Source organism: Cydia strobilella, chromosome 8 (genome assembly GCF_947568885.1).
Source record: "Cydia strobilella chromosome 8, ilCydStro3.1, whole genome shotgun sequence".
In the NCBI taxonomy this organism is placed as follows: Eukaryota; Metazoa; Arthropoda; class Insecta; order Lepidoptera; family Tortricidae; genus Cydia; species Cydia strobilella.
The window spans coordinates 741,703-769,528 of NC_086048.1; the positions used below are offsets into that span (position 1 = coordinate 741,703).

Sequence of the window (27,826 nt, forward strand, 5' to 3'; positions counted from 1 at the left end):
AAATAAACGAAAAGTAACCTAAAACCTGTTCCACCGCCCTACTATGTGCTAGTTAACCTAGTTTGTTTTATTTGACATCAAATGTCATTCAAATGCACCGATGAAAACCGTTTGTAGTGTGAAAATGCATACAACTATATACACTTTCAAAAATAAACCTTATTTCAACTCAACAAAGTCCCTTTTCTTATGCAACACAATAACATACGAGGTCCCGAAAGTAAGTCGTACAACGTAGCATTAGCATTAAATGCATAATTTCGAGCCCACCGCCGTAGCCCCTGTGGCCTAATGGATAAGGCATCGGCCTCCTAAGCCGGGGATTGTGGGTTCGAGTCCCACCAGGGGTAAAAAAGTACTTTTTACTGCATTTATAACTTGTCTATTTTTATTATGAAATGAAATGTAATTTTGTTTTTTTTTTTTCGATGTTATTATCAATTTATTTTTCACTATTTGTCTTAAAGTATTGGAACATTTGGAACGACGAAATAAAGTAGACAAAATATTTTAACATGATATTCCTTTTAGGGTTCCGTACCCAAAGGGTAAAAACGGGACCCTATTACTAAGACTCCACTGTCCGTCTGACTCTGTCTGTCTGTCACCAGGTTGTATCTCATCAACCGTGATAGGTAGAGTTGAAATTTTTACAGATGATGTATTTCTGTTGCCGCTATAACAACAAATACTAAAAAGTACGGAACCCTAGGTGGGCGAGTCCGACTCGCACTTGGCCGGTTTTTATATATATTATATTACATAAGAACAACAATTCCCTACTCCTAATTCCTCCTAATCCTAATTTCTAATTCCTAATTCTTAGGACAGTTACCTACTCAATAAATTATACTCTATGACATCATACAAGACCACCCAAAGCACAATAAAAGGCAAACAAACACAAAATCGTAAATAATAAGCTGACCCAACTTAATACCTAATAATTACCGTTTGCAGTAATATATCGCGTCATATATCGCGCGACGATAAAACACACTTCAAAGAGGATCTAATCACTTTATGTCCACGACACGGTAAAATTAAATAGGTAATACACTTACAACTAGTTGGGATAGGTAGAAAATAAAGACTGCAATAACTCTCGCGTGTTTGTACTACGCTCCAGAACTAGAGTTGCAGATGTAGGCGTCAAGACCGCTAAGCTTAAGTGGGACTGGGCGGGACATGTCTGTCGCATGCACCCGGAAAGGTGGGCCAAAATGGTTACTGAGTGGGACCCACGGAGCACTATAGACGGTGCGGGCCGGGGTTCAGGCAGACCAAAAAGGAGATGGCGGGACGACTTGAACGCATTCTACCCCAAATGGTGGGAAAATGCCGATGACAGGGTCGAGTGGAGAAAACGAGGGGAGGCCTTTGCCCAGCAGTGTGACACCAAAGTAGGCTAATAAAAAATTCGAAAAAACTCTCGCGTCGAATGATAGTTCCTGTGATAGTTCCTTCAAATCTATTTTGGCTGGTGTCAATAAAAAAAAATATCGAAGAGGATGTTTTAGAGTTAGACCAAGTAAAGTCTGCAACGATTTTGATAGCATACGCAGTGCAAGTGTCATTTTTGTACGTCATAATGTCATAGAAGTTTGACGTTTAAAATAACACTTGCACTGCGTATGCTATCAAAATCGTTGCACTTTTCTTGGTCTGACTCTAATAGTATTTTTATTAGTTTTGATAATATTGTCTTCGGTTACCGCGATAGTTACTCATGAAATAAAACTATGAAAACGGATTATATCGCGTATATTGAATTTATAATACATCCCGACGTTTCGAACCCTTTACAGCGTTCGTGGTCAACGGGTGTCACTTAATGTCATTATAAATTCAATATACGCGATATAATCCGTTTTCATAGTTTTATTGCATAGTTTTGATAAGTCATTATACTTATCGAAACTTACTTTTGTTTAAAAGTAGAACTTAAAATCTATATAAATAATGGTCGATATTTTATAACAAATTTCACAATAATATTAAATGGTTTATGTACGAGTAGGTACTTACATCGGCAAAGTAGGTACATACCTATCAATAGCGAATAATTTTTTTGAAATAGAACCTTTATATAATTTTAAACGACTGGAATTGAAATCACGTTGTACAAAAGACGCCATCTTTCGGAAACCTACATAAAATAATATAAACAATACCATAGAGTAACTTATACTAGAGCGGTACTGTCATAGTAAATTTTGTAACCCCAGTAAATTCACTGCCATCTGTCGACACACTTTAAAACTATAAATTAAGATTTATAAAAATACGATAGAATGTATTTAAATATAGATAAATGATTTTTTTTATTTGCATTAATTATTTTTATGATTTTGACCCATGTTCTTTCTCTGATATGCGTTAAAATTGTTAAATAACAAACGAAACCGTCAACGCCATCTATATACGACTGTAGGCCAAAACTAGTAGCGCCCTCTGAACGAGAATCAAATTTTCTTGATTTTCGAGGCACGTTTTTTCCTTAGACTGTATCCATCTATTACGGAGTTATATCTATCTTTGACAATACTGAGGAACATAAGTCTGACTACCGAAATAAGATCTGTTTATATTAAGATTGTTTGGAACTCTGGAAGACATAGTTTTTTAGCAATAAGACCGCCTGTTGCTTACCTCTTCTTGAATTGGTGAATATATCTATTGTATTGACTTCTGTATTGAGGTATGGAATAAAGAGTATTTATAATATTGTGTTGTATTTAATACTGCGAGTTTTTATTAATAACTGGTCCCTGGCAATAGGTAACATTAGATCTAAGGAGTTCCTAGTACACCTTTAGTACTAATCTAAAATTTACCACACCACTTTACCTTACACTGATCATATTTGCAATTTCAACTCTATTCTCAAACTATTTCGGTTGATATTCATATGGCACAACTAAATAGATGCGCTTTGGAAGCGTAATACTTCAACTGACGGCACTTAGGATTCGCGTTTGATCTTGAACCTTAAACCGCGGAGTTAAAGTACATTTTTGTAAGTCCACTTTCACGGGTTGTAATGTTCAGGAATGCAAAACTGAATTATGAGAAGTAGTTAAATTGCAAAGGATTTCGGATCTGAGAATGAGAAAACGCGACCAACGTTATGTGACAGTTAGGAAGGGACTAAGGCAAAATTGTAGTTTTTATTATAATTTTTTACAGGATTTAAGCACAAATTAAATACTATAAAAAACCGGCCAAGTGCGAGTCGGACTCGCGCACGAAGGGTTCCGTACCATTACGCAAAAAACGGCAAAAAAATCACGTTTGTTGTATGGGAGCCCCCTTAAATATTTATTTTATACTGTTTTTAGTATTTGATGCTATAGCGGCAAAAGAAATACATCATCTGTGAAAATTCTATCACGGTTCATGAGATACAGCCTGGTGACACAGAGATACAGACAGGCGGACGGACAGCGAAGTCTTAGTAATAGGGTCCCGTTTTTATTCTTTGGGTACGGAACCCTAAAAAACACGGAAACAAGACTATATTTGCAAGGGCAAACTCCAACAAAAACCTTTAGATGGCTTGATAGAAAAATTAAGATTATGAGTTTGAAAAATATATAACCATTTGCGAAAATGTAATTAAATAAGGCAAGCCGTCCTATCTTTCGGAGAAATTGCTTTGGCGACAACAAAGGCAATCGTAATATTGCTAACCTGAAGCCGCTCATTGCCCCGAAATGTAAATGTGCTGCATTCCGTGGCAGCTTCCGGTTCCAAGCTACCAAGTGCTGGAATGACTTGCCGCCGCCTATTAGAAACTGTTGTTCCAAATTCGGTTTGAAACGGAAACTGCGTGAAATACTTTTTGACATTCAAATTATAAAAATTACAAATATTACAATTCATTCAATGACTATTCATTTATTATGTTTTTTTTATATATATATTTATATACATCTTATTAATATTTATATGTCACTCCCTAAGGCATTGGCAGAATAACAGCGTTCGAATTTGCCTCGCTTGCAAATTGCAACAATATGCTGAGACAGGGCCTCTTCCCTACTGCACACACTGCTGGACCCGTGTGTAATTCTTATGTTTTTAATGTGTAAATAATTTAATTTTTGTTTTTGTTTTTGCTATTTTTTATGTTCCCTTTTTTAAACATCTTTTTTCTTTCATTGTATTGTCCTGTGCATGTGTGCTTTATGGAATAAATGTCTTTCTTCTTCTTTCTTCTTAAAATTAAATTAATTATTTTTAACTTGCAACGCAAAATGAGCTCTTTCATTTGATATGTAACACGATATAGTTCGAAAACCTTAATTTTTTAATTTTCATTTACCCTCAAAAGTGACCCCTATGTTTAAAATTTGTTTACGTTACATGTCCGTTTTCGGGTCACAAACTTACATACGTGTACCAAATTTTAACTTAATTGGTCCAGTAGTTTTGGAGAAAATAGGCTGTGACAGACATCAGACAGACAGACGCACGAGTGATCCTATAAAAGTTCCGTTTTTTCGTTTTGAGGTACGGAACCCTAAAAATACTTACATTTTACATTTCTAACTAAATCTTATCTCAATCTGTATATAACCTTTACATGCTGGCCTCTAATTGGTCGATCGTCCAAGACACCTGTCTCACCTCACGGCTTGTCCAATCAGCGCGCTGCGCACCTGGCCGATCGATGATGAGGCGGGCACACCTGAGTTTCCAGTTTTATAAAGTGGGGCACAGGTTATGTCTTAAAAAAAGGATGGGGTAAGATTAGTGCTTTTTTGTTTGCGTTGGAGTGTACGGCCATCTTTAAAATCTTTATAGTGTCCGATCGATGATGAGGCGGGCACACCTGAGTTTCCAATATAAAGTGGGGCACAGGGTATGTCTTAAAAAAAGGATGGGGTAAGATTAGTGCTTTTTTGTTTGCGTTGGAGTGTACGGCCATCTTTAAAATCTTTATAGTGTCCGATCGATGATAAGGCGGGCACACCTGAGTTTCCAATATAAAGTGGTGCACAGGTTATGTCTTAAAAAAAGGATGGGGTAAGATTAGTGCTTTTTTGTTTGCGTTGGAGTGTACGGCCATCTTTAAAATCTTTATAGTCCGATCGATGATAAAGCGGTCACTCCTGAGTATAAAGTCGGGCACAGGCCGCACAGGTGTGTCTTTTGAATGATAAGATTGGTTTGTTTGTGTTCAAGTATACGGCCATTTTTAGGTGGGTGGATCATTTTTTGTCATTTTATTTCACTCCATCCATAATGGTGAAGAAATGTTATGTGTAGTTCAACTGACATGCTAAGTTATGGAAAGGGCTTATAACTGCCATAAAATCGTATGAACCATAAAACCAGGCTTTTAAAAGTGATCCTTGCAATGAACGACAAGAAAAAGTTGATTCCGAGGGTTATGCGTTTTGCAAATTAACTTATAAAACATCATTCATTTCCTTGCAACGCAATTAAAGAAAACTATTTCTATTCCCATCCATTCACAGAACTCATTTCGTTATCTGAATTCCAAATTACACGGTTGTTTAGCGGCCAAGCTCGGCGGAAATCCGGACGTAATGAGTGGTAACGACGTGTGAACGTCTCACCTGGACGGCGTCGGTCATTAGTGGGAAAGGGACGGGGAATGTCGATAGTCGGTTGTCGACAATGCGAATGTAGTTCATCATCCATTTCCGACTAGCTATCGATGAACGTACGTATCAAATATCAAGGCAACTAAGGCCCATAGACATCTCATAAGCTAAAAAATCATGTCGGCGACACAGCTTTCTGTTGCGGTGTAGGATTCGGCAGATTTCTACGAAACCGCCGAAACACCATCCTTCGGCCAGAAGAGGTTAATGAGGCTTGTGATAAAGCACCTCGCTCGTACTTAGTTATTGGTGCGCGTGAGATGCACAATAAATTGTGTCAGTCGTGTCATAACAAGATCGGAACTGAAACAATTTATTAAATAACAATTGGCCACTAGGAGTAAGAATAGAATCTATACAATATCTACCTACTTACCTATTTTACTACAAGCGAGATACGCGGTCTAGTAAAATGTCTAATTTTAATCAGATATATTTTTAAGTAATAATAATAAGTTTTTAGCGGCCTAATGAAGTAATAACTTTACAGTAAAAATCAAAGATTACACATTTAAGCTTTATTATAATGTAGATTATTATCATACCCATACCTGAGCGACATTTTATGAAGAAAAAAAATTAAAAACTGACAATTTTTTTTTTGTGACACACTTTTATTGCTGTCTGTACTTCTTCTCATTTGCATGTCTATTGAGTACTTCTTAAGACCTTTCTAATGAGCCTAAACTTGATGTGTTTGTGTTTTTCCCATCTAGGAGTTCCTTTGGCTACCTACCGGCTGCATCATCAGAACACCTCCATGTTAGCATATTATTGAATTACGACAGTACTCCAAATTTCAACTGAATCAGATACCGGGAAGTGGTTCAAATTTTAGTTACAAGATTTGAAGCACTATATTTACAAAGGTATATACGCAGTGAAGCTAAATAAAAGTGTGTAATAACAAAACGTCTGTGATTTAAAAATGAAAAGTATCGATAATATCATATCCCATCACTAACTCTCCGTAGGTAGGCGCCAAGTTTGCCAAAGCAAATCAAAAAACAACGCTATTGAAAGGTGTCTCTGACAACTCGTGCGCAACTAAATTGCATTTTCTGTTTTACATTTTTAGACTTGGCACTACTGCGGTGGACACGTTTTTTATTCGGCGCCTATAAGAAATGTAGGCTGTCTACTGCGTATTTAGTATAGGTACAGTCGCCATCAGATATATCGGAGCGGCCGAGGTGCTCAAAAATATCTCAACACGCACCTAGCGCCTTGACAATAGAGGCGTGTTCAGATATTTGTGAGCACCTTGGCCGCTCCGATATATCTGATGGCGACTGTACCTAAATACGCTTTACCTACGTCTTTATATGAGGATAAAGATTTGCTTTATGTTAATTTGTCAAAGGCGATGATTGATTGCTTAAATTTGTGGTGTTCTGCGGCTAAAGGTTCCTTATGGGGATCGGCACTTATGATGTGTAGAACTAAATTAGTTTTACTATAGTGTCATTAGTAACTTCTACACGCTCTAATTTCTTTGTAGGTCTCTTAAGTCCAAATTGTAAATGTAGGAGGATATAATTTCTATCAACAAAAACTAGTACCTATACCAGACATAGACATATGTCACTTTCTGATTTGAACTTTCTCGATTTTTGCTCATTATTATTTATAACGACGGGACTTAATCGCGTGAAATAAGTTTTAAATTTACCTCCGACGTTTTGAGGACGGCGTTGTCCCCGTGGTCTCGGAGAAGCGCGATTAAGTCCCGTCCCGTCCCGTCGTTGTGAATAATAATGTCACTCGATTGTTCATATCAAATTTCATGTTATTTCAGCTTGTCGTTTTAAAATGAGAGCCTATTTCGATTGTATGGAAGCGGCTTTTTGGCGGAGTTCGTGAGACTAGTAATCATCTTAATCCAATTCCACACGTTTTGGTTCGTACGTTGCAATATCTTATCAAACTAACCTAAACCCGTAAAAAATCTACCTTGCACGTGTGGCAAACCATAATTCGATATCTTTTTAGAGGGATCCAATAAGCCCCGGTTATTACCCACTGTTGCAGGGGTTGCAAGATTGAGCAATTTTCTGCCCGAGGGTAGTGATCGCCTTTTTACCTTCACTCAAAAAACTTGGGTGCTTTTGTCGTGTAACAAAATGATAGGAATTTATGGTGACGGGGACCTATTACATATACCTAATGTCAGGTTGTCGTTCTTGCTGATGTTGTAATATTGTTTTATTTAATTATTTTGTTATTTTATAAATACTTGACAGAGGATAGATTTTGTAAAATGTAGAGTTAAATGTATTAAATAGATTTAAATTTTGAACCACCTACTGAATATTAAATATATTAATAACGGGTCACTCACGTATTTTAAGACGAAAAACGCTCACATGTTTTGTTGGCAGGTCCAACAGAACATACTCGTAATATTATGTATTATCTCCTTTTTACACTCTTATTATTTTACTTGTTTCTGTTTCCATGTAAACGATATAACAATTAGAATCTATCCTTCACATTCACCTTACAGGTGCTTACATTGTGTGTGCTTTAAATATAATAAATAGTGACCATCAAGACGGGCTTTCCTTCCTCGCCTTACTGAACCAGCCATTCCACCTCAACGCTGAACATGTTTCACTCCGTACAAAGGAGTGTCATCAGGAGCTTGCGTTGACGGTGACGGATCGGCAGTTATTAATATATTTAATATGTCTGTCTCGCTGAAGTTTTGTCACCTACTGAATATTCAATTTTATTCTCCGCTTCTTAATGATTCAGTCGTTCTTAAGCGATAAGCTTATTTTTACCTCAATTTTTGACTTTGTTTATGTTTCTGTATATATGTATTGTCTCTCATCTCAAACAGTTTGAGGTATACAATAACTAACAATAACTTGCTATTTTTGTACTTAAATAAATGTTCATTTCGAAAATTAAAATGAGTAAATTTTTCATTCATTATGAAAAATCGCGCGGAAAGCTTTAATATAAGCGAAGAAATACAAGCGTTGTACTAATTTATTTACCTCTCACTGCTATGCTGTGCATTGTGTCTTGGGAATACATTTTCAAAAGACTTATTTAAAAATATCTTCAACTAATTTAAAAGCTGCAACTGTTTCAAATTTTTTTTAAAACTAAATGAACAGGTAATGTTGGCACGCTGCAGCTAAGAACGTAATTACTAACAAAGAGTCATTTCTCACAAAAACACGCCATTAGGTTGATAAAAGGAACATAAAAACAAACACGCAAGCCATCCTGTGTCAGTGGAAGTACCTTGATAATTGTTATGTTTAAATAAGCCTGATTAATTTGCGCAAACAATGGAAAAACGACTCAAAATGGAGCAAACGTTAATCCTCAAGTATTTACTGTACTTACTTAACACAACTGAAATTATTACAAGTGTTTTTTATAAAACTATATAGGTACATTGGGTATAACGATTAATAAAGAAAAGGGCAAACTATTTAGAGATTTAAAAAAGATTGTATCGATTTAGTGGATTGTTTGTTTTTGTTACCTATACCATATTTAATCATAACTTTTGAATAAATGCAATAGCCTAATGAGAATAGTAGATTGTACAACAAGGGCACAAAGCGATTTATTCCTACACTAGGAAATTTAGCCAAGGATAAAAATAGGCGTTTGTGCCTGAGTTATACACACTGCTTTTCACTTAGATTGTGAGTAAAATAAAACAATGGCAAACAAATAAAATACACAAATTGCAAAGCCGCAACAAGAGCTTCCCGCCAATATTCTTTTTTTTTTAATTTTTAACACTAGACATTTACCTTAAGCCCACTGCACACTCGTGCGCGAATCGCGGCGCAAAGCCGCGAACGCGAGTGTGGTGTCGATTTCGCTGATTAGCGAACTGTCCACACTCGCGTTCGCGGCTTCGCGCCGCAATTCGTGTGGATGGAGCTTTAAATCTTTATTCATACTGCCAAATTATAACTACATTTTGTAGTTTATTTCTATAACAACTATGCTGTATTGTAAGATTTTAATGATTTGGTAATATATAAAACACGGATTATTAAAAAAACGGGCCAAATTAAGTGGAATAACAATATTATCCGATTATGTTTTATTGTGTACTATGGCAGTGATTTGATTGTCTTAGTCTTAAAAAAAATATTACCTTGTGCACTAGAGTATAAAAGTAGCATTTTGTGCAGCCTACATCTAGCACAAAGGAGAACTTTACGAGCATGAGAAGTGAAAACTTCTTTTTTTTTTGGAGAAAATGAAATACTTTGTCCTCGTGTGTGTTTTTGTTTGTTCTATTACTTTTAATGTATTCCTAAAGATCAAATAAATTAGTAAATTATGCTGTTTCACGCTTGTCACTTTTTATTTATTTAAATAATTCACATAGTTTCTGAGTATTTCGAATTTTCAACAGTTTTACGGTGATTGAACGAACTGGCATAAAAAGCAGGTCAGCTCGTTATCGACTACAACATCATTATTATTATAGATACATAAAGGTGATGTTCGGATTTCAACTGCAGGTACATTTATTGCAGCGTCATTGTTGCCGACGATTTATGTATAGATTTTCTTGACAAAATGAGTGACATTCGCCGCCGCATTTTTATTCCATCACTCATTTAATGATAGTAGAGTTATTTGTGCAACAAGAGAGAAAAGTCGGTTTTTCTTGCGAGTGTTTATTTTGAGTCCCTAGAAAGCGAAAGATTCTTAAAAGAAGTTAGAATCTTGAGCGTAGCGAGGGACTCAAAAACACGAGATGTAAAATAACTTTGCTCTCGTGTTGCACATATAATTTTTTACCTCAGTAGTCAAGTGGGAACATATTAAAGGTTAAAATGTATTTCGAATTACACAGAATAATACAGAAAAAAAAATTGTAATAAAAGTATTAAGTGGCAGTTCATGGCCTTCACTAAATTAAAAAGCAACTTTATTTCACTTCCTGAAGTGAGGAAAGTCGCACTTTCTTCACTCCCTGGAGTAAGGAAAGTCGCACTTTCTTCACTCCCTGGAGTAAGGAAAGTCTTACTTTCCTCACTCCAGGGAGTGACGAAAGTAGGCTTGTTCGAGCTGCTCAGGTGAAAATAAATTTACTGGTAAAGCGCCGACAACAACGAAGATGCAATAGTAATGCAGTGGCAGTTTACAACCGAGCGTCACCTTTATGTTTGTAACAAAAAGAGCACGATCGCCAATACAGATTATACAAAAAATAATTGGCACTTTTAGAGGCCATTGACACTTGTTTAACATTTCTCTCACAAAAAACAGTTTAATAGCATTTTCTAAATTCCCTAAATCCCATATAATATAATGTGTCCAACCAGCTGTTGCCTCGATTTTATATTTACGGGAGGTTACCTTTAAAAAGTCTGTGCCAAAGATTTTTTGGCGCGTCGCCAGAAAGGTGTAGACGAACGAAATTTACGTCAAAGTGTAAATTAGCTTGAACTAGATTTGTTTTTGTATTAAGTAATTGTGCTGGTCATATTAGAATTAAATTTAATTGTTTAGAATTTTTTTTGTTTAGTTGTATATTTTACTCGAAAAGTGCGTTTTCTACGGAGCCATATCATGCGGAAAGTACTACTTTTCCGCACAAGTGCTTTTTGTTTTCAATTTTTATTTACAGTACATATTGTGCTACTTTCTCGCACTAGTACGGAAAAGAGCACTTTTCCACACTAGTGCTTTTTGTTTTAAATTTTTTAATATTTAAACTTATTTGCCATGATATGTTTTTTTATTTATTTATTTACTCGCACAACATTGTATGATACACTTGCGTAAAGATGATTTCCGCACTTGTTGCATAAATAGCTATTGCTTTGTAATAATTATCAGGTAGTTAAAGTAGAACTTTTTCGGAAATCTAATTACTATTTACTGAATTGCGGTCCTTATTTGATAATATTTGGATTCAATCAGGCAGATTTTTATCTTAAGATTACGCTGCTTAAAATGTGGTATTTTCTTATTGTCGATTTTATGTTTTCGTCTGATTTTGATAAAATTTGATAGGGTTTTATAGAAAAAAATCCCTAGGCCAGGGGTCACCAAATGGCCATGAACCCCTAGGCCTAGGCCCTAAGCCATGTGGCGAGGTGGCCTAGGGGTTCATGGCGTTAGCCGCGATAGCTAAAGACGCCGGTTCGAATCTGGCCTTCACCACTGGAGGGCTTCGTCACTTTTTCTTTAATATATGACATCTATTACAGTTTTTAAAATATAACATAATTACATATAGCATCTGTGCATGCAAGCATTTGTCTAAGGGATTGGAATATTGCCAGGACTTCATTCGAAATTATATATTTTGTAATATTTTGTACTAAATGTAGAGAGTCAATGCAATACACAATTCACCTAAATCACTTGTACCTAACTTCCTGTTTTCTAGTGATAAGAAATCTTACAACGTAAAACACCGATGATCTCGTAATACCTTTTGAATATTGCTTAAAATCTCAATACAGATGTCAAACAAAGCACCGAATTCAGTACAGTATGTAAAGAGGTGAGAATTCAGAAACAGAGCGCTGGTGGCCTAGCGAGAGCGCTCGTGGCCTAGCGGTAAGAGCGTGCGACTTGCAATCCGGAGGTTGTGGGTTCAAACCCCGGATCGTACCAATGAGTTTTTCGGAACTTATGTACGAAATATCATTTGATATTTACCAGTCGCTTTTCGGTGAAGGAAAACATCGTGAGGAAACCGGACTAATCCCGATAAGGCCGAGTTTCCCCCCTGGGTTGGACGGTCAGATGGCAGTCGCTTTCGTAAAAACTAGTGCCTACGCCAATTCTTGGGATTAGTTGCCAAGCGGACCCCAGGCTCCCATGGAGCCGTGGCAAAATGCCGGGACAACGCGAGGAAGATGATGTAAAGAGGTGAGAATTGTAAGTACCAAACAAAAAGACATATTGTGTTTGGATTTGGATGAATTAATTTGATATGTTGATTATTTAAATTTTTATTTTATTGTAGCGTTTTCTGAATCAGTGAAACCTGTGTCGAAACGTCGGTAAATAAAGTTAACAAAACAAATTCGCGATAGATTTGATCGTGAATGTGATTTAATATGCTTTCTGAATGGTAAAAATTCAAGTCTTAAAGTAGGTACTTACATTAGTAGATATAGTTTTATCACATATCCACTAATTCTGTCCGATTAAAAGACACAATCGTTTGAAAAAACTCCACCGAATAATCCCTATTTCTATAAAAAAATACAATCCCCATTTTACAATTCCAGGTTGCAAAGAAATTTAAATTAAACTTCAACAAACACCCCAAAAGTGTCTGCCCGACAGGTGTAGCCGCGGGCGGCGCAAGCGCTGCGCCGTCGCCATCATGGCCTATTTCAACTTTCATTACAACAACTTGATTTGCCATTAATATGATACTTTTGGCACTATTTATTCATTATTTATTTAAACTTCATAGCACAAAATAACATGACAATGTACAATCGCGGATTTAATGCCAATTTCTTTACCAGTCAACCACAGGGCCAAACAGAGACATCAAATTGGTGCGGAAGGAAAGGTTTATTGAATGTATGAAAAAACCAAATTATCCTTATAAACAACAAAAATATTCAAATTTAACCACAGAAACTATACAATAGTTCGTTCGTTATCAAGATTATAATAATAATGTACCAGGCACTAGCTGTATTTATAAATGTTGCTATTTGTTTTCCATTCTACTCTATTTTGTGACTGTCAATTTATAATAACTTACGAAAGTTTGTATTTGGTTGTGGTGGGTGTTTGGCCTATAGTCTGCATCTTCTCAAATGATTTTGACGTCTAAGACCCTAATCTGTTAAACAAAAGCCATTGTTTCTTTTATTCGAGCGGTCGGCCATTGTGTGCCATTGTGTTTCATAATGGCACAAAATAGCCGACCGCTCGCATAAAAGTAACAATGGCTTTTGTTTAACAAATTAGGGTCTTAGACGAAAAATTCATTTGAGAACATGCAGACTATACTCGCAGAATATTTTTTCTATTTTTTAACGTGTATTTGGAACTGGATTTAACACATTTCGCGCGCAAAAATAAGCGTAAGTGGCATACACTTTGAGTCGTATTAAAGTTCATAATATATCGTTTCAATAACAAATCGAGTTAAGATTTTTTAAACCCGAACACCGCTCCACGGAGGTGCCTGACAGTTGACAGCTGACGTGACAGATTGAGGCGCGTACCTTTTGTCTATTTAAATGAGCATTTTGTTCGGAGGTAGAAATGCGGGTTTCGCGCTGTGCGGTGTTGATTGTTTTTTTTTTCTCGTTTGTTCAACTCTTTTTTATTTTTTGCGGTTTAGGTGGTGACATACGTATAGATTTTATTAATTTTTTTGTTGCATCAATTGTTATTTTAGACTGAAACAAATTGGGTTTGTGTTTTTCTTGTATGTGTAGGTAAACAATTTGACTCAAATGCTAATGATGTAATTTTGTTTTGTATCAAAATTATGGTTATTTGTTCAATTAATGTTGTTAATGTGTCATATTTAATAACAAATAAAAATAACCTGAACAATTTATAGTAAATAATATTTATAGTAAAATAATATAACTTTAGGGAAGAGAAGAGGAAGACAACTTATATTTTCACCACAACAGCTCTAATTGTTATTCAAAAACTGATAAGAAAGGTTCATTGTATCTACAAGAGTGGAGAATTGACTTTTAAATATAGATTTTGATATGATGATAAATGGCGCATTTTCTATGAAAAGGGACCTTATTGTCGATGGCGCTTACGCCGCACAGCGTCGGTGGTCGCGCGGCATTGTATTTATATCGGAGCATCGTTTATAATCGCGTAAGCGCCATCGACAATAAGGTCCCTTTTTATAGAAAATACCACAAATATTTAATAGCGTTTACTTGGATTTGATTTATAATGTTTTACAGTTAGTATTGTTCGAGTTGGTGTTGTGAAAAATATTGTATTTCATTCAGCAGCAAAGTTTGCCTACCATTTTCCAAATCACCCTAATACTTAGTTGTAAGTAAACACTTTATTGTACGAAAAAGAAAGGAATCAAGGTTACATCAGAAATTTGTAGTATGTAGACGGAAATGGTGCCTTTCACCCGAGTTAAACACTACTTTTCATATCTCATGCTCTGAAAGTATGTCGTTGTTGTTCTAAAAAGTACGCAGAAAGTGATACGTTTTTGCTCTCAGAAAAGTGGTGTACTCTGCGTCGCCGTCCCACGAGCATAGAAACAATTTTTGTAACGTCATAAGAAAAATAATGGTTAACCGCGCGGTCAAATCGCTCAAAGATTTTCACTGTTGTGGGCGTAATAACTATGTATAAATATTTGCAAAGTCAGACAAGCCAATCGCTCAAACATGTCATGTCTGAACTAATAAGAGTAAAGTGTAGACCAAAAAAAACACGCACCTGTCAACACCCATGTTTCGAGTACCGCGAATTGCTACACTCTTTGAAGTGAAGGAATGTGTGGTATAGTAATATAGTGACCGATTTTACCGAGTACCGATACCTGGAAACGTGTTCGCCGCTATACTTACTCAACCTCGTATCTGCAACACTCATTTGATGACAAAAACACCCGTATTCCGAATGAATGAAAAGCGACATTTCCATCAAATGATTGTTGCAGATATGAGGTTTAGTAAGTATAGCGACAGTATATTATGTTAGTATTCGTCTTCCTCTGATGCTGTCTTGTTAATAAATTATATAAAATTGATTTCAACCAATCAATCAATCTTTCGGTATTATGGCTCCATCGATATTGTCGATGATTTCGCCAACGTCAAGGTTTAGGAAGGCACGTGCAAAATTGATTTCATGAACGCTCGATATCGGTTTGGTTTGGTTTGGTTTGTCATTGCCTTTTAGTTCGTGTAGCTACCGTTGGTGCTAGTTGCATATGTAGCTGTAATATTCAGCCAAGGTATGGTTGGACCGGATCGATAGAGTGTTCATTGTATGTTATTTTATGTCTTTTTTCTTCTTGTCTGTTACCTCCCGTGATTTTTCTCACCTGATGGTCTCATCGGCAGATCAGCGCTGGAAGGCTGCAACATGTTGAGATGCCATTTCGTGGCACTTTTATCTTATTTTATGTATTCTTTTATATTATGTCATGTCTTGTTTGTTTGTGCTTACGAATAAAATCTTATTCTATTCTATTCCATATTTAGAAAAAATATTTACGTAATACGCTAAACATCACCTGGTTTGAAAAATCTGTGATTCCTAAAAAAACATTTTTAATACAGTTGCTCAAAAAGTGGTACTTTTTGTGGCTGCGTAGCGTGCGAGAAGCTCAATTTCTTGAACTAGTGCTTTTTACTTTTTAGTTCCAAACTATACTTTCGAAACGCAGTTAAAATTGAATTTAGCGCGGAGCAGGTACCAGGGCCTCATGAGTTATGAGGAGGTGTCGTTGACCAACCCGCGCCGGGCCCGCGGCGGCCGCGGCCGGGGCGCGCACGAGTATGAAGGTATCGCGGGCTGCGGCAGCTCAAGTATCGCGGGCTGTATAGGTACTTTTGGTTTTGGTTTGGTTTGGTGGTATAATTCTACTAATGATATATTAATTTATTATTTTTTCGCAATTGTATTAAAAAAACGTCGTTTACAACACGTGTGAAATGTCTTTTTACCACTCGTACCGATACCTCGGTACTAGTGGTAAAAAGACATTCTTTTCACACTAGTTGTAAAATGTATTATTATATTTTATTTTATTCTTAATAACATGAGAATGTAATTTTGGTTTACAGTAAGAACTCGGTTTAGGTGGATACTGAGCTGGCGTATTAGACTTTATGAATAATAAAAATAAAATGGGCTTACGCCCACGGAGCTCTTAAAGTCAATATCAATAAAACCATCCAAAATAAATCAATGTCATTAGCCAAAATCATAAAGTAAAAAGTGTAAAGTGAATACCTAAGTAAATACCTGATTTTCATCACATGGTGCCATAAAAAGGTGAGTTTACTGACTTTTGTTATAAAGTTTTATAATCAACAGGTGATGAACAGTGAATAATCATGTATAAATACGTTCAAAAGTAACAAAACAACATTCACTGTTATACCACGGTCAAAGAGGATACTCATACTCATATTATTTATTATATTTCTAATATAACATGTCAAATCAGGATACAATTTATTTATTAACTGTAAATGGGTTAATAAAATAAAATAATTAGTTAAACATTTAAAAATTCGTCATAATTATAGAACGTGTGCTCGAGAAGCCAACTTTTTAGTTTTGACTTAAAACTAATCAATGAAGGAGCTGAAGTGACCGTCTCTGGTAGCCTATTGTAAATAGTTGGACCCATTACGTGTGTTACCTTGTTCGACCGTGCGAGTCTTCTTTGTACCGGAAGCAGTCTGCTTGGGTTCCGTAAAGGGCGACCGGAGTCCGCGCGTGTTTTATATTCAGATTGGTTCATGTGTACGTAGATTGCTATCTGGTATATTAGTAGTGAGGGTAAAGTTAGGATACCCAATTCTTTAAAGCAAGGCCTCACCGAGGTATCTGGGGACACCTGGGCAACCGAACGCACGGCTCTTTTTTGAAGTCTGAAAGCGCGCTGCCAGTCCGCCGCGCGCCCCCATAATTCCACACCGTACTGCAGCAGCGAATGAACCGTCGCGAAGTAGCTGGCTTTCACGACATGCCGCGGTACGACACGCGGCATGTAATATCGTCGATATAATAAGATAGAGCGGTACTGTCATAGTAAATTTTGTAACCACTGTAAATTCACTGCCATCTATCGACACACTTTAAAACTAAAAATGTAGATTTATAAAAATACGTTAAAATGTATTTAAATATGGATAAATGATTTTTTTATTTGCATTAATTATTTTTATATGATTTTGACCCATGTTCTTTCACTGATAGGCGTTAAAATTATAAATTACAAACAAAACCGTCAACGCCTTCTATACGAGAGTAGGCCAAAACTAGTGGCGCCATCTGATCGAGAATCAAATTTTCGTGATTTTCGAGTCACGTTTTTTCCTTAGACTGTATCCATCTATTACGGAGTTATATTATCTATCTTTTTTGTTAATGAGTGTGCGCGGTAAATCATTGCTAATGTTAATAGGACATGTTGATCTGTATTTGTTTTGCGAGTTTTATATTTACAAAAGTGTTTTACTTTTAATACCTACCTGAGTAAATCATTTTATGTTTTATTTCATGAATGTTGAAAATGCTAAATTAATCCTAAGATTCATATTTCATATTTATTTATTGCAACCATGGTTTTATAGGTATTACAAATTCTTGGTAGTTCCACATGGTCCCCGTGGGGGCATAGCAACTCCCGAACAGTTTCTTATTCTAGTTATAGTTATAATTACGATTCCTCTGGAGTTTCAAGCATACACAGGCTGCGGTAACCGCTTACGACTTGTTTGCCACCGACGTAGTTGTTTTCGCTTTTTAAATACGAACATATTGAGTGAGTAGGGGAGACCGAGGTAAGTTGTGACAGAGGAGAGTTGTGACATTGTCAATCTTTTGGAACCTATTAACTGTTAGCGAGTTCGCAACAGTGCGCGTTTGGTAGCTTATAACTTTATTTATGTAGTCGAATGGCATAAAAAGTCACAAATAAATCGAAAATATAACAGGTATGTCACAGGTTAATATCCAAGGTTCTCAGCCATTGGGCTGCGTCAGAGGTAAGTGAGAACAGGTCATCGGGGCTTCCGGGGTAGGCTCTGAGGGGGCACTCCTGGACTATGTGTTGGACAGTCTGCGACTCGGCGCCACAGTCGCGATTCGATCCATCCACAAAGCTGTTTAAAATGTGCGGTACGGCCGAACCATGTCCGCATTCTATTCAGCTTGCACCATTCGTGTCGCGGGAGACTGAACCCCTTCACTTTCACACCGGGTGAGATAAGGCTACTAACAGATCGGTCTGTCTTTGACTGCCAGTCAGAAGACCACTTTTCTTTGAGGCTGAGTCTAGATTCTGTTAGAGCCTTAGCCAGCTTACAAGGTTATTAGAATAGATTCCAAAAAAATGACGATGTCACAACTCTCCTCTGTCACAACTCACCTCAGTCTCCCCTACCTGCAACTTAACCCATTCCATGCTAATCCGACACGTTGTCGTTTTGCCGCTACGAAGCCTTTTCGCTACATACCGGGAAAACCATGTTATCGGCTACAACGTAGCGCTACGACCGTAGCTCAACGGTGAATGTCATAAGACTATTAATTGTCGCTGGAAAGTGCCACAGTATGTCAAAAACCTGTCAGATTAAAATTTTCCGCATTATATGCAAAGGAAGTTAGTCAACTTTTGTCCAATGAGGAACAAACTCGTAAAATGTTTTTTTTTTTTTTTTTTTATTATTTTATTAATTTTTTTTTTAATTTTTATTACATTTTCTTGAAGATGAGCAAATATTAAAAAAAAAAAAAAAAAAAATTTGCTCATCTTCAAGAAAATGTAATAAAAACAAATACCATAAGCTCAATAAATTCTCTATTAGTATATAGATATTGTATTAGTATACAAGTCAGCATAAAATACCAATTTAAACATAGCCCTTAAAATCCCACAAGTCAGTCCATCACAAAACAAATTATTTTCCATCAAACCTTAATAGCCTCAAAGGGTGGAAGCCCTGTAATACCTGACAGGCCCTAATTAGCGAAAATACTTATTAATAGGGGATCGCAGGACATCCCTTTGCAAAACAGTAAAAGGTCGTGAAAGCCCTTGAGTTTAAGATACACTTATGACTATTTAGTTTTGAGGTTTGAATAAGTTGGGTGGAAATTGGGAGTCAATTTTAATGGCGACACGCGCCATAATTTCGTCTGTGTCATCAGTCTACATAATATATACTAGCTTCTGCCCGCGTCTTCGTCTGCGTGGAGTTAGTAATTTGGGTAGCTTATTTTTTATGCAATCTGCTTTTTATCGATTGTCATACAAACTTCCACCCCCCTTTTCACCCCGTTAAAGGATGACTTTTGGGATAAAAACTAATCTATGTCCTTCCCCGGGACTCAAAGTATCTCTATACCAAATTTCAACTAATTCGGTTCAGCGGTTTAAGCGTGAAGAGGTAACAGACAGACAGACAGACAGACACACTTTCGCATTTATAATATTACTAGCTTTTGCCCGCGACTTCGTCTGCGTGGACTTAGTAACAGCAGCTAAAGTATAGCGCCTGGAAAAATTCTCATAGCAATAATTCAATTTGAGCATATTATGCACACAAATTAGCAGGAACTTCATTAATTATCTCAATTCCACCCCGCTTTTTACTTTCTTTCTTTTTATTTTCGGGATAAATGTCCTTCTCTATGCCAAATTTCATCTAAATCGATTCAGCGGTTTAAGCGTGAAGAGGGAACACACAGACAGACAGACAGACAGACTTTCGCATTTATAATATTAGTATGGATATAAGTATGGATTAAAGCACAGTAGAAGTGTAGAGTACACATCCAAATTATCTGTAGGTACCGTAGAGTAACTTATACTAGAGCGGTACTGTCATAGTAAATTTTGTAACCCCAGTAAATTCACTGCCATCTGTCGACACACTTTAAAACTAAAAATTAAGATTTATAAAAATACGATAAATTGTATTTAAATATAGATAAATGTTTTTTTTTATATGCATTAAATATTTTAATGATTTTGACCCATGTTCTTTCACTGATATGCGTTAAAATTGTTAAATAACAAACGAAACAGTCAACGCCATCTATACGACAGTGGGCCAAAACTAGTGGCGCCCTCTGAACGAGAATCAAATTTTCTTGATTTTCGAGGCACGTTTTTTCCTTGGACTGTAAACATCTATTACGGAGTTATATCTATCTTTGGTAGGTACTTATTATTTATAGGGAAGTCGCTTATTTTTCAGCTGCTATAGTTTTATGAAGGCTCTGATAGAAAATTAGTTCTAAGATTTATTAAATTGTGATTTTTTTCCGACGACCCATTTTTAAAAGATTTTTATTGGAGTTACTTAGTCTAGTTTACATGTGAATTTTCATAGCATTTTTCTTATTAAAGCGTATAAAAAATCCATACTAATATTATAAATGCGAAAGTCTGTCTGTCTGTCTGTTTGTTCCCTCTTCACGCTTAAACCGCTCAATCGATTTAGATGAAATTTGGCATAGAGATAGGTTGAGTCCCTGAGAAGGACATAGGATAGTTTTTATCCCTAAAATCATCCCTTAAGAAAGTAAAAAGCGGGGTGGAATTGAGATAATTAATGAAGTGTCTGCTAATTTGTGTGCATAATATGCTCAAATTGAATAATTGCTATAAGATTTGCTCCAGGCGCTATTCTTACTCTAGCTGGGGTTACTAAGTCCACGCAGACGAAGTCGCGGGCAAAAGCTAGTATTATATAAGTATGTATTAAAGCACTGTAAGCACTGCAAATATACCTACTTAGTCTAGTTTACATGTGAATTTTCATAGCATTTTTTCTTATTAAAGCGTATATAAAATCTATAATAACTACAAATTTGAGTGCTCCTTCTTAATTTTACAGCATACGATCGTCCGGTCATCAAATCAATTCTCCGAGATGTATTAAATCGGCCGTATTCAGATGTAAATACGTTATGTGTAAATATTTATGGCTACAGGCCCGTTTGTCACAATATCCGGTCACTTCAAACATTATCGTCAACTGCTTTGATCTTACCGGCCGTTAAATATTGATCAAGATGTACTAATCTGCTTAGGAAAACAGATAAGTTATATGTGTAATCATATTTAGTAAATAATTATTTTAGTGTCTTGTGTCAAAACGGACAAAATTAGAGTTATTTATTTATTTAAAAAAAATCTGGAAAAAAGGCCCATATTACGAATACCTTACAGACTAATATAGATATGCATTTTATAAACTTAGAAACTAAACACTATTTAGTCGACAAAACGGCGTGGCTCCGTTGAATCGTCTGGTCTTGTGTCGATGGTTGGTGGTTCTGTGCGTGGTGTTGTGTGTTGTGTTGTGTTATGGGTGCAGGTGTTTTTCTGAGCCCATTAGACATGGAAATTAAGTTGAAATAATATAAATGTAATGTATTCTTAATACCTATCCTTAAAATCTAAAACACAAACGTATGCACATAAAAAAAAACATAAAAAGACACTAAAACTAACTAAAAAAAAAAAGCACTACTGATATACTATCCTACTTATACTATCAGCCCCATTCCGACCCCCACCCAGCCCAAAAGTGCCAAATATGCTAGCGGCATTACCGCGCTGGATGGCAAGCAATATCTGTTGGACCAAGCAGGAGCCTGAACGGGGATCGCACCCTCTGTCACGTAGACGCCGCCCCAAGTCTCTAACCAACCTCTTTACCACGGCCCAGCCGTTTTCACCGCGACCGGAACGAAATCGTATGCTGGTTCCAGGTTTGCGTACCTAATATGTATGTAATACCTATTACTTTCTACATCATTTTAAGTTATTCAATTGATACTTGTTTTTAGTGTCCCACTGCTGGGCAAAGGCTTCCGCTCGTTTTCTCCACTCGACCCTTCATTGGCATTTTCTAGAGTCTGGATAGGCAGGTATATAATGCAAGTACCTGGGCAAAAGTTTTCTAGTAAGTAAATACCTAGATCAGTACGGTTTCACTCACTATTATTTGTAGCCGCTTTTGGCGACATGTTTCGGATTCTTCGGGAATCCTTCCTCAGGCACGAGTGTCCGCGGCGGTTGTACGTCGTGCACTGCCCACGCCGTCCGCCTCGAAACCGATAGTGAGTGAAACCGTACTGATCTAAATATTTTGAAATATGTCTCACGATAGTTTAATTTCAAGTAAATATTACTTACTTAGGCATTTAATAATAATTAATTTACTATATAGGTACTAACCAAAACTTTTTTTTTACATGTCTGAGGTAGTTTTGTATCATTCATGCATAAATGCATTTTATCATAGGTAAACTTAATAGATAAATACGTTTTGCGTTGACGTTAACGTTTCATTAATGTTTTGACACATGCTGTGGACACATGTTTTAAGAATGTTTGAAATACGGAACATTTTCTGTACCCAAACCCCTGTGGAAACAACATCCCTGAAAACTTCATTTTTACCCAATTATCATGCGAGATCTATGAAATGTGCAACCGGAAATTGGGCGAGCGGCCACTTATCTACCGGAAGTGGCGGAACCTGCCGCCGACACGGCAGATTAGGGGTCGGCCTTAGTCTTTCGTCACCTCGTATGCGTGTAGGTACGGATATCAGATGGTAGGTCCTGCGGTGCTTCTGGCTTTGTTTATTCATAAAATATTATGGGACAATCTTATGGGGCCCGCCCATTACCAGTGCGCCGGACGATATCAGTTGTTCGGAACTGTCAAATTTTTGTTCTAACTACTTGTTCAAAGTTATCTAAAGCTAAACCATTTTCTTACAGAAAGACCCACGGAATCCAGAAAAAAAGAAAGAGCACTACGACTAACTTATTTAAAGCTTATCAGCCAAGAACGAGATACAATAAAATCCCAGCAGCAAATTCCTGGCTTCCTCCGGGAAAGTAATGAGTCCGGATTTCGGTTTAATGGCATTTAAATTAGCTTTTTATTTGCCTTTAGTTGCGGCAGGTGCTTTACGAGTCCTATTTCCAGTTTGAATTTGATTTGTGCTCGTGAAATTGGCTTTCATAATATACCTTGTAGGTACCAAAGATAATTTTGAAGGATTGCAGTTCCCATGAAAATGTTCTCGGTATTTTTTTCTACGCGTTTATCGTTTTTTACCAAACCTTCTTACAATTACTTTTGTTTCTTTTAATACTACGTCGGTAGCAAACAAGCATACGGCCCGCCTGATGTAAGCAGTCTCCGTAGCCTATGTGCGCCTGTAACTCCAGAGGAGTTACATGCGCGTTGCCGACCTTAACACTCCGCACCCTCGTTGAGCTCTGGCAACCTTACTCACCGGCAGGATTGCAGCACTATGAGTAGGGTCTAGTGTTTTTTGGCTGCGGTTTTCTGTAAGGTGTAGGTACTCCCCCAGTTGGGCTCTGCTCTAGATCTGGAATGGCATCCGCTGTGCTGTGCCCTGCCACACAAAGCGAGATGACATTCACAGTGCCCATACCTCTCTTTTGGACGTAGTTTAAGGACATACCCGGGTCCGGGTGATTTATATTATACTTGAAATAGACGCTAATGAATGACGTAAATTTTAAATGAAACAATCGTCGACAGCTGAGTAATAATGTCTAATATGAACGGAAACTTTCTAAGTGGAAACTTGCATGAGAATGTTTACGAAAGTTTCCAGAAAATTTCGGGAATTTTGAGTTTGTTCTGCAACTTGCACATTACTAACTTTTGGGTTAACGCTTTATAGGGCACACTTATAAATATTATACGGCAAAAATTACCACCCTATAACAACTTTTTAGGGTTCCGTACCCCAAGGGTAAAAACGGGACCCTATTACTAAGGCTCCACTGTCCGTCTGTCCATCTGTCTGCCACCAGGCTATATCTCATGAACCGTGATCTAGCTATCAGTTGAAATTTTCACAGATGATGTATTTCTGTTGCCGCTATAACAACAAATACTAAAAAGTACGGAACCCTTGGTGGGCGAGTCCGACTCGCATTTGTCCGGTTTTTGTATAATTTCTTATTCAAAAGTTTAAGGACTTTTGTGTTTTTTTATCTGGTCAGTTAAAGGGTTTAATCAATTTAAAATACATAAATTTGTGTGCGTAAGTATGACGCACACAAACATATCAATGTGATATCTTTCCGTTGTTAATAAAGAACTTTGTTATTATCATTATCACTTATAATATTTGACTGTATAGTATATTTATTATCGTAATAAGGTTTTCTTTGATATAAGATTTATACATCAGATAGGTAATCACTGTGAAAATTTATTTGAGACATTGTATATCAACAAACACTTCACTATCATCTAATAAAGCTTTTACAGCAGACAGACGGACATACATATCGTAAACGGCTTTACTAAGGCCGCAGCTTCCGTGTCTGAAACTACCGGCGATAAACCCGCCCACCCAGGTTAAATATGAACACTAGTTATCTGTTTTAGGCCTTGTTTTGATTTAAGAGGCTGGTAATACCTAAAACGTGCACACTGTCTATTTGTATCGGAGTAAATGAGGTAGCAATGTCGCATGTTACTCAAGGGAATAATAAAAAAACATTGAATGTTTATGTTTAAATAATGTGGATTATTGTGTAATATTACTCGTTAGCGATTTAGGTATAAATGTTTTGAAATTGTGATTTTAATTGCAGACATATAGACCCATAAGTCAAAAAAATAAAGACATAAAACCGTTTACATACATACATACATATAATCACGCCTATTTCCCGGATAGGCAGGCAGGCAGGCGGGGTAGGCAGAGACCACGGATTTCCACTTGCTACGATCCTGACATACCTCTTTCGCTTCCTTCACTTTCATAACATTCCTCATACACGCTCGCCGGTTTAGGGTGCTCTTGACCTGGCCTTTCTTCAGGATTTCCCCGATCTGATCAGAGAAAGTCCGCCGAGGATAAAACCGTTTAATGTAAACAATATGTTGATGACCTTGAAAATATTGTCTTGTCATTGTATTCCACAACTTTCACTTCATTTGGTGAGGGATCGCTGAGTTCGCATCAAAAAGATCAATACCGTAACAAATTGGTTAATATGAATCGGTGTCTAGAATTCTAAAAGAATCGGCAACGGACTTGCTACCTATTTACTAGGAAATCATTTAGAAGAAGACAATAATGCATAAATAAATTAAACTACATAGATTTAACGAAATAGTGGATTTAACACAAAAAAACTGACCAAATGCGAGTCGGACTCGCGCACGGACAGAGGAGTCTTAGTACTAGGGTCCCGTTATTACCCTTTGGGGAAGGAACCCTACGATCAGCCTCCAACCTCTTAGACTAATTTTAATAGACCGGTAACATAATTTAACCAAACTTTAAACGCAAATAAAATAAAAACTTCTTTAAAAACCGTAAAAACAAACAAAAAAACGCGTAAACGACATAAACGTCTCTTTAATAGTTATCTATCTACATCAGCCTTTAGCTACCTATGGCGAGTATTGCGTTATTCATAAACGCGATACTGGCCTAAATTAGCTATGAATCGTTGGTCTTTTTCTGTTTTGACTTACATGTATTTGTAAGAAAGGAATTGTTCGGGAATTGTGTACATTAAATGAAGGGTACACGGAAAGAACATATCTAGTCACTTTTTTCTGAAAATGATATTGTACGGGTTGTTTGGAAAGTAAATATATCTTCTTGGGGGTGCCAGCGTAGACCCAGTGTTTTCGTTGTTTCTTGATCTTTGAATTCGAAAGTTTGTTGCTGATCTTGAGACTTGATAGCTCCTTGCAGTAATTCGGGCGTGTTTGATGCCCATTTGCGAAGATTGAACCCTCCTGATTTTAATAGGTCGATCAAATCTTGTTTCATTTTCTTTGCTGATTCGAGATCGTGACAGCCGTGTAGAAGATCATCCATGTAAAAACTCTCTTCTACGACCTTAGCCGCTTCGGGGTAATTGTTGCGTTCGTCCTTGGCTAGCTGTCTTAGCGTCATCATGGCTAACCAGGGGGCAGCTTTGGTGCCGTAGGTTGTGGTCGTTAATGCGTATACGCGAAACCTTTGATGTTCGTTGTCTCTCCAAATGATCTTCTGATATTTTTGATCTTGAATGTTTATACCAATCATTCTAAACATTTTTTCTATGTCTGCAACGTACGCGACCTTATATTGTCTCCACTTAATGATGAGTGACAATAATTCGTGTTGTAAATTGGGTCCGCTGAACATGATGTCGTTCAGACTTGTTCCATTTGACGTTTTGGAAGACGCGTTATACACAACTCTAAGAGATGTAGTTGCTGATTCAGGTCTTTTCACGCAGTGATGTGGCAAAAAGCACTCTATTGTCGAATTGGGTGGCCCGTCGATTTCGTCTGTACATTCGCGCATATGGCCTAAACTTATGTATTCTTGAATAAACTTCTTGTACTCTCTCTCGATATTTTGATCCTTTCGAAACTTGATCTCGAGTTGCCTGAACTGTGCTATGGCCATGTTCTTTGAATGTCCTAGAGCATTTTCCATCTCTGGCTTCAAGGGCAATCGAACGACGTATCTTCCGTCCTCTTGTCGAAATGTAGTTTCGCGGTAGAAGTTTATACAATGTTGATCTTCTGATGATAAATTTGATGTTTCATTTATGTCTTCTATAGTCCAGAAGCGCGAGATATCAGTCATGTTGTTGACGACGGTGCAGCATTGATACGATGGCAATGGGACCTTCCCGCTTATGATGTACCCAAGTTTTGTTTTCTGGGCTACAGGGAGGCCGTCGCCTTCTATTATTGTTCCATTTTGGACGAATTTAGCGTAGATTTCTGTTCCTAAGATTGATATCTTGATGGAAACACTGATTTATGTATATGTCTTTATTTATAACCAAGGTATATAATGAGTACTAGCTAGGAGCACGTATGTACGTAAACTGAAATATAAATCGAATTAAAGCGTAATCGCATAAACAGCAATCATTCATTATATTAAATGCTGACGCGAGAAATGTGCGATGCTTGCATTGTACATATTCCCCGCCAGGAGATGAGAAGTTGATTAGAGATGCTGAGATATCTTTATGTAAAACTGATTGTTAGAGTGAAATAACATTTTAGTGGAATGAAATTATTTGATAGAAGTAAATCCCCTAAACATAGAAGTATTTGTAGAGTTGAGCGCAGTTGCCGCGACGCGATGATCTTGTCTCTCAGGGGGTTGTCCAATGTGATTGTGCTCGGTCGAAAGTTTTGTGCTGATTTTGCATTGATGTTTCAACTCTCTTTAATAGGTTGGCTTCCGCTTCTATAACCGAGGTTTGATTCCTCCAGCCAAGTGTTTCTCATTAGCTCTGGTCAGTTCGATGTCCTTCTGGTATTGTCTGGCGAATTGATCGTCGAGCACGCCGAACCGACGGCGTTGAAGTATGCCCTCCTCTTTCGTGGTGATTCGACGCGTTGACCGAGTAGCATGCTGTCGTAGTATTTTAATTCCGAATAGGCGTGTCGCAGTTGATTGAGTACGATGTTGCACTGTTGT

General features: G+C 37.0%; 1 long non-coding RNA gene and 1 other non-coding gene across 2 annotated transcripts in view; one reads left to right on the forward strand and one right to left on the reverse strand.

Moving 5' to 3' along the window:
* LOC134743440 (uncharacterized) overlaps positions 1–27,826 on the reverse strand; it is a 208,481-nt gene that overhangs the window by 111,676 nt on the left and 68,979 nt on the right. The window lies entirely within an intron of this gene.
* Trnar-ccu (transfer RNA arginine (anticodon CCU)) lies at positions 278–350 on the forward strand. The gene has a single exon. It is a non-coding gene; the product is annotated as a tRNA-Arg (tRNA).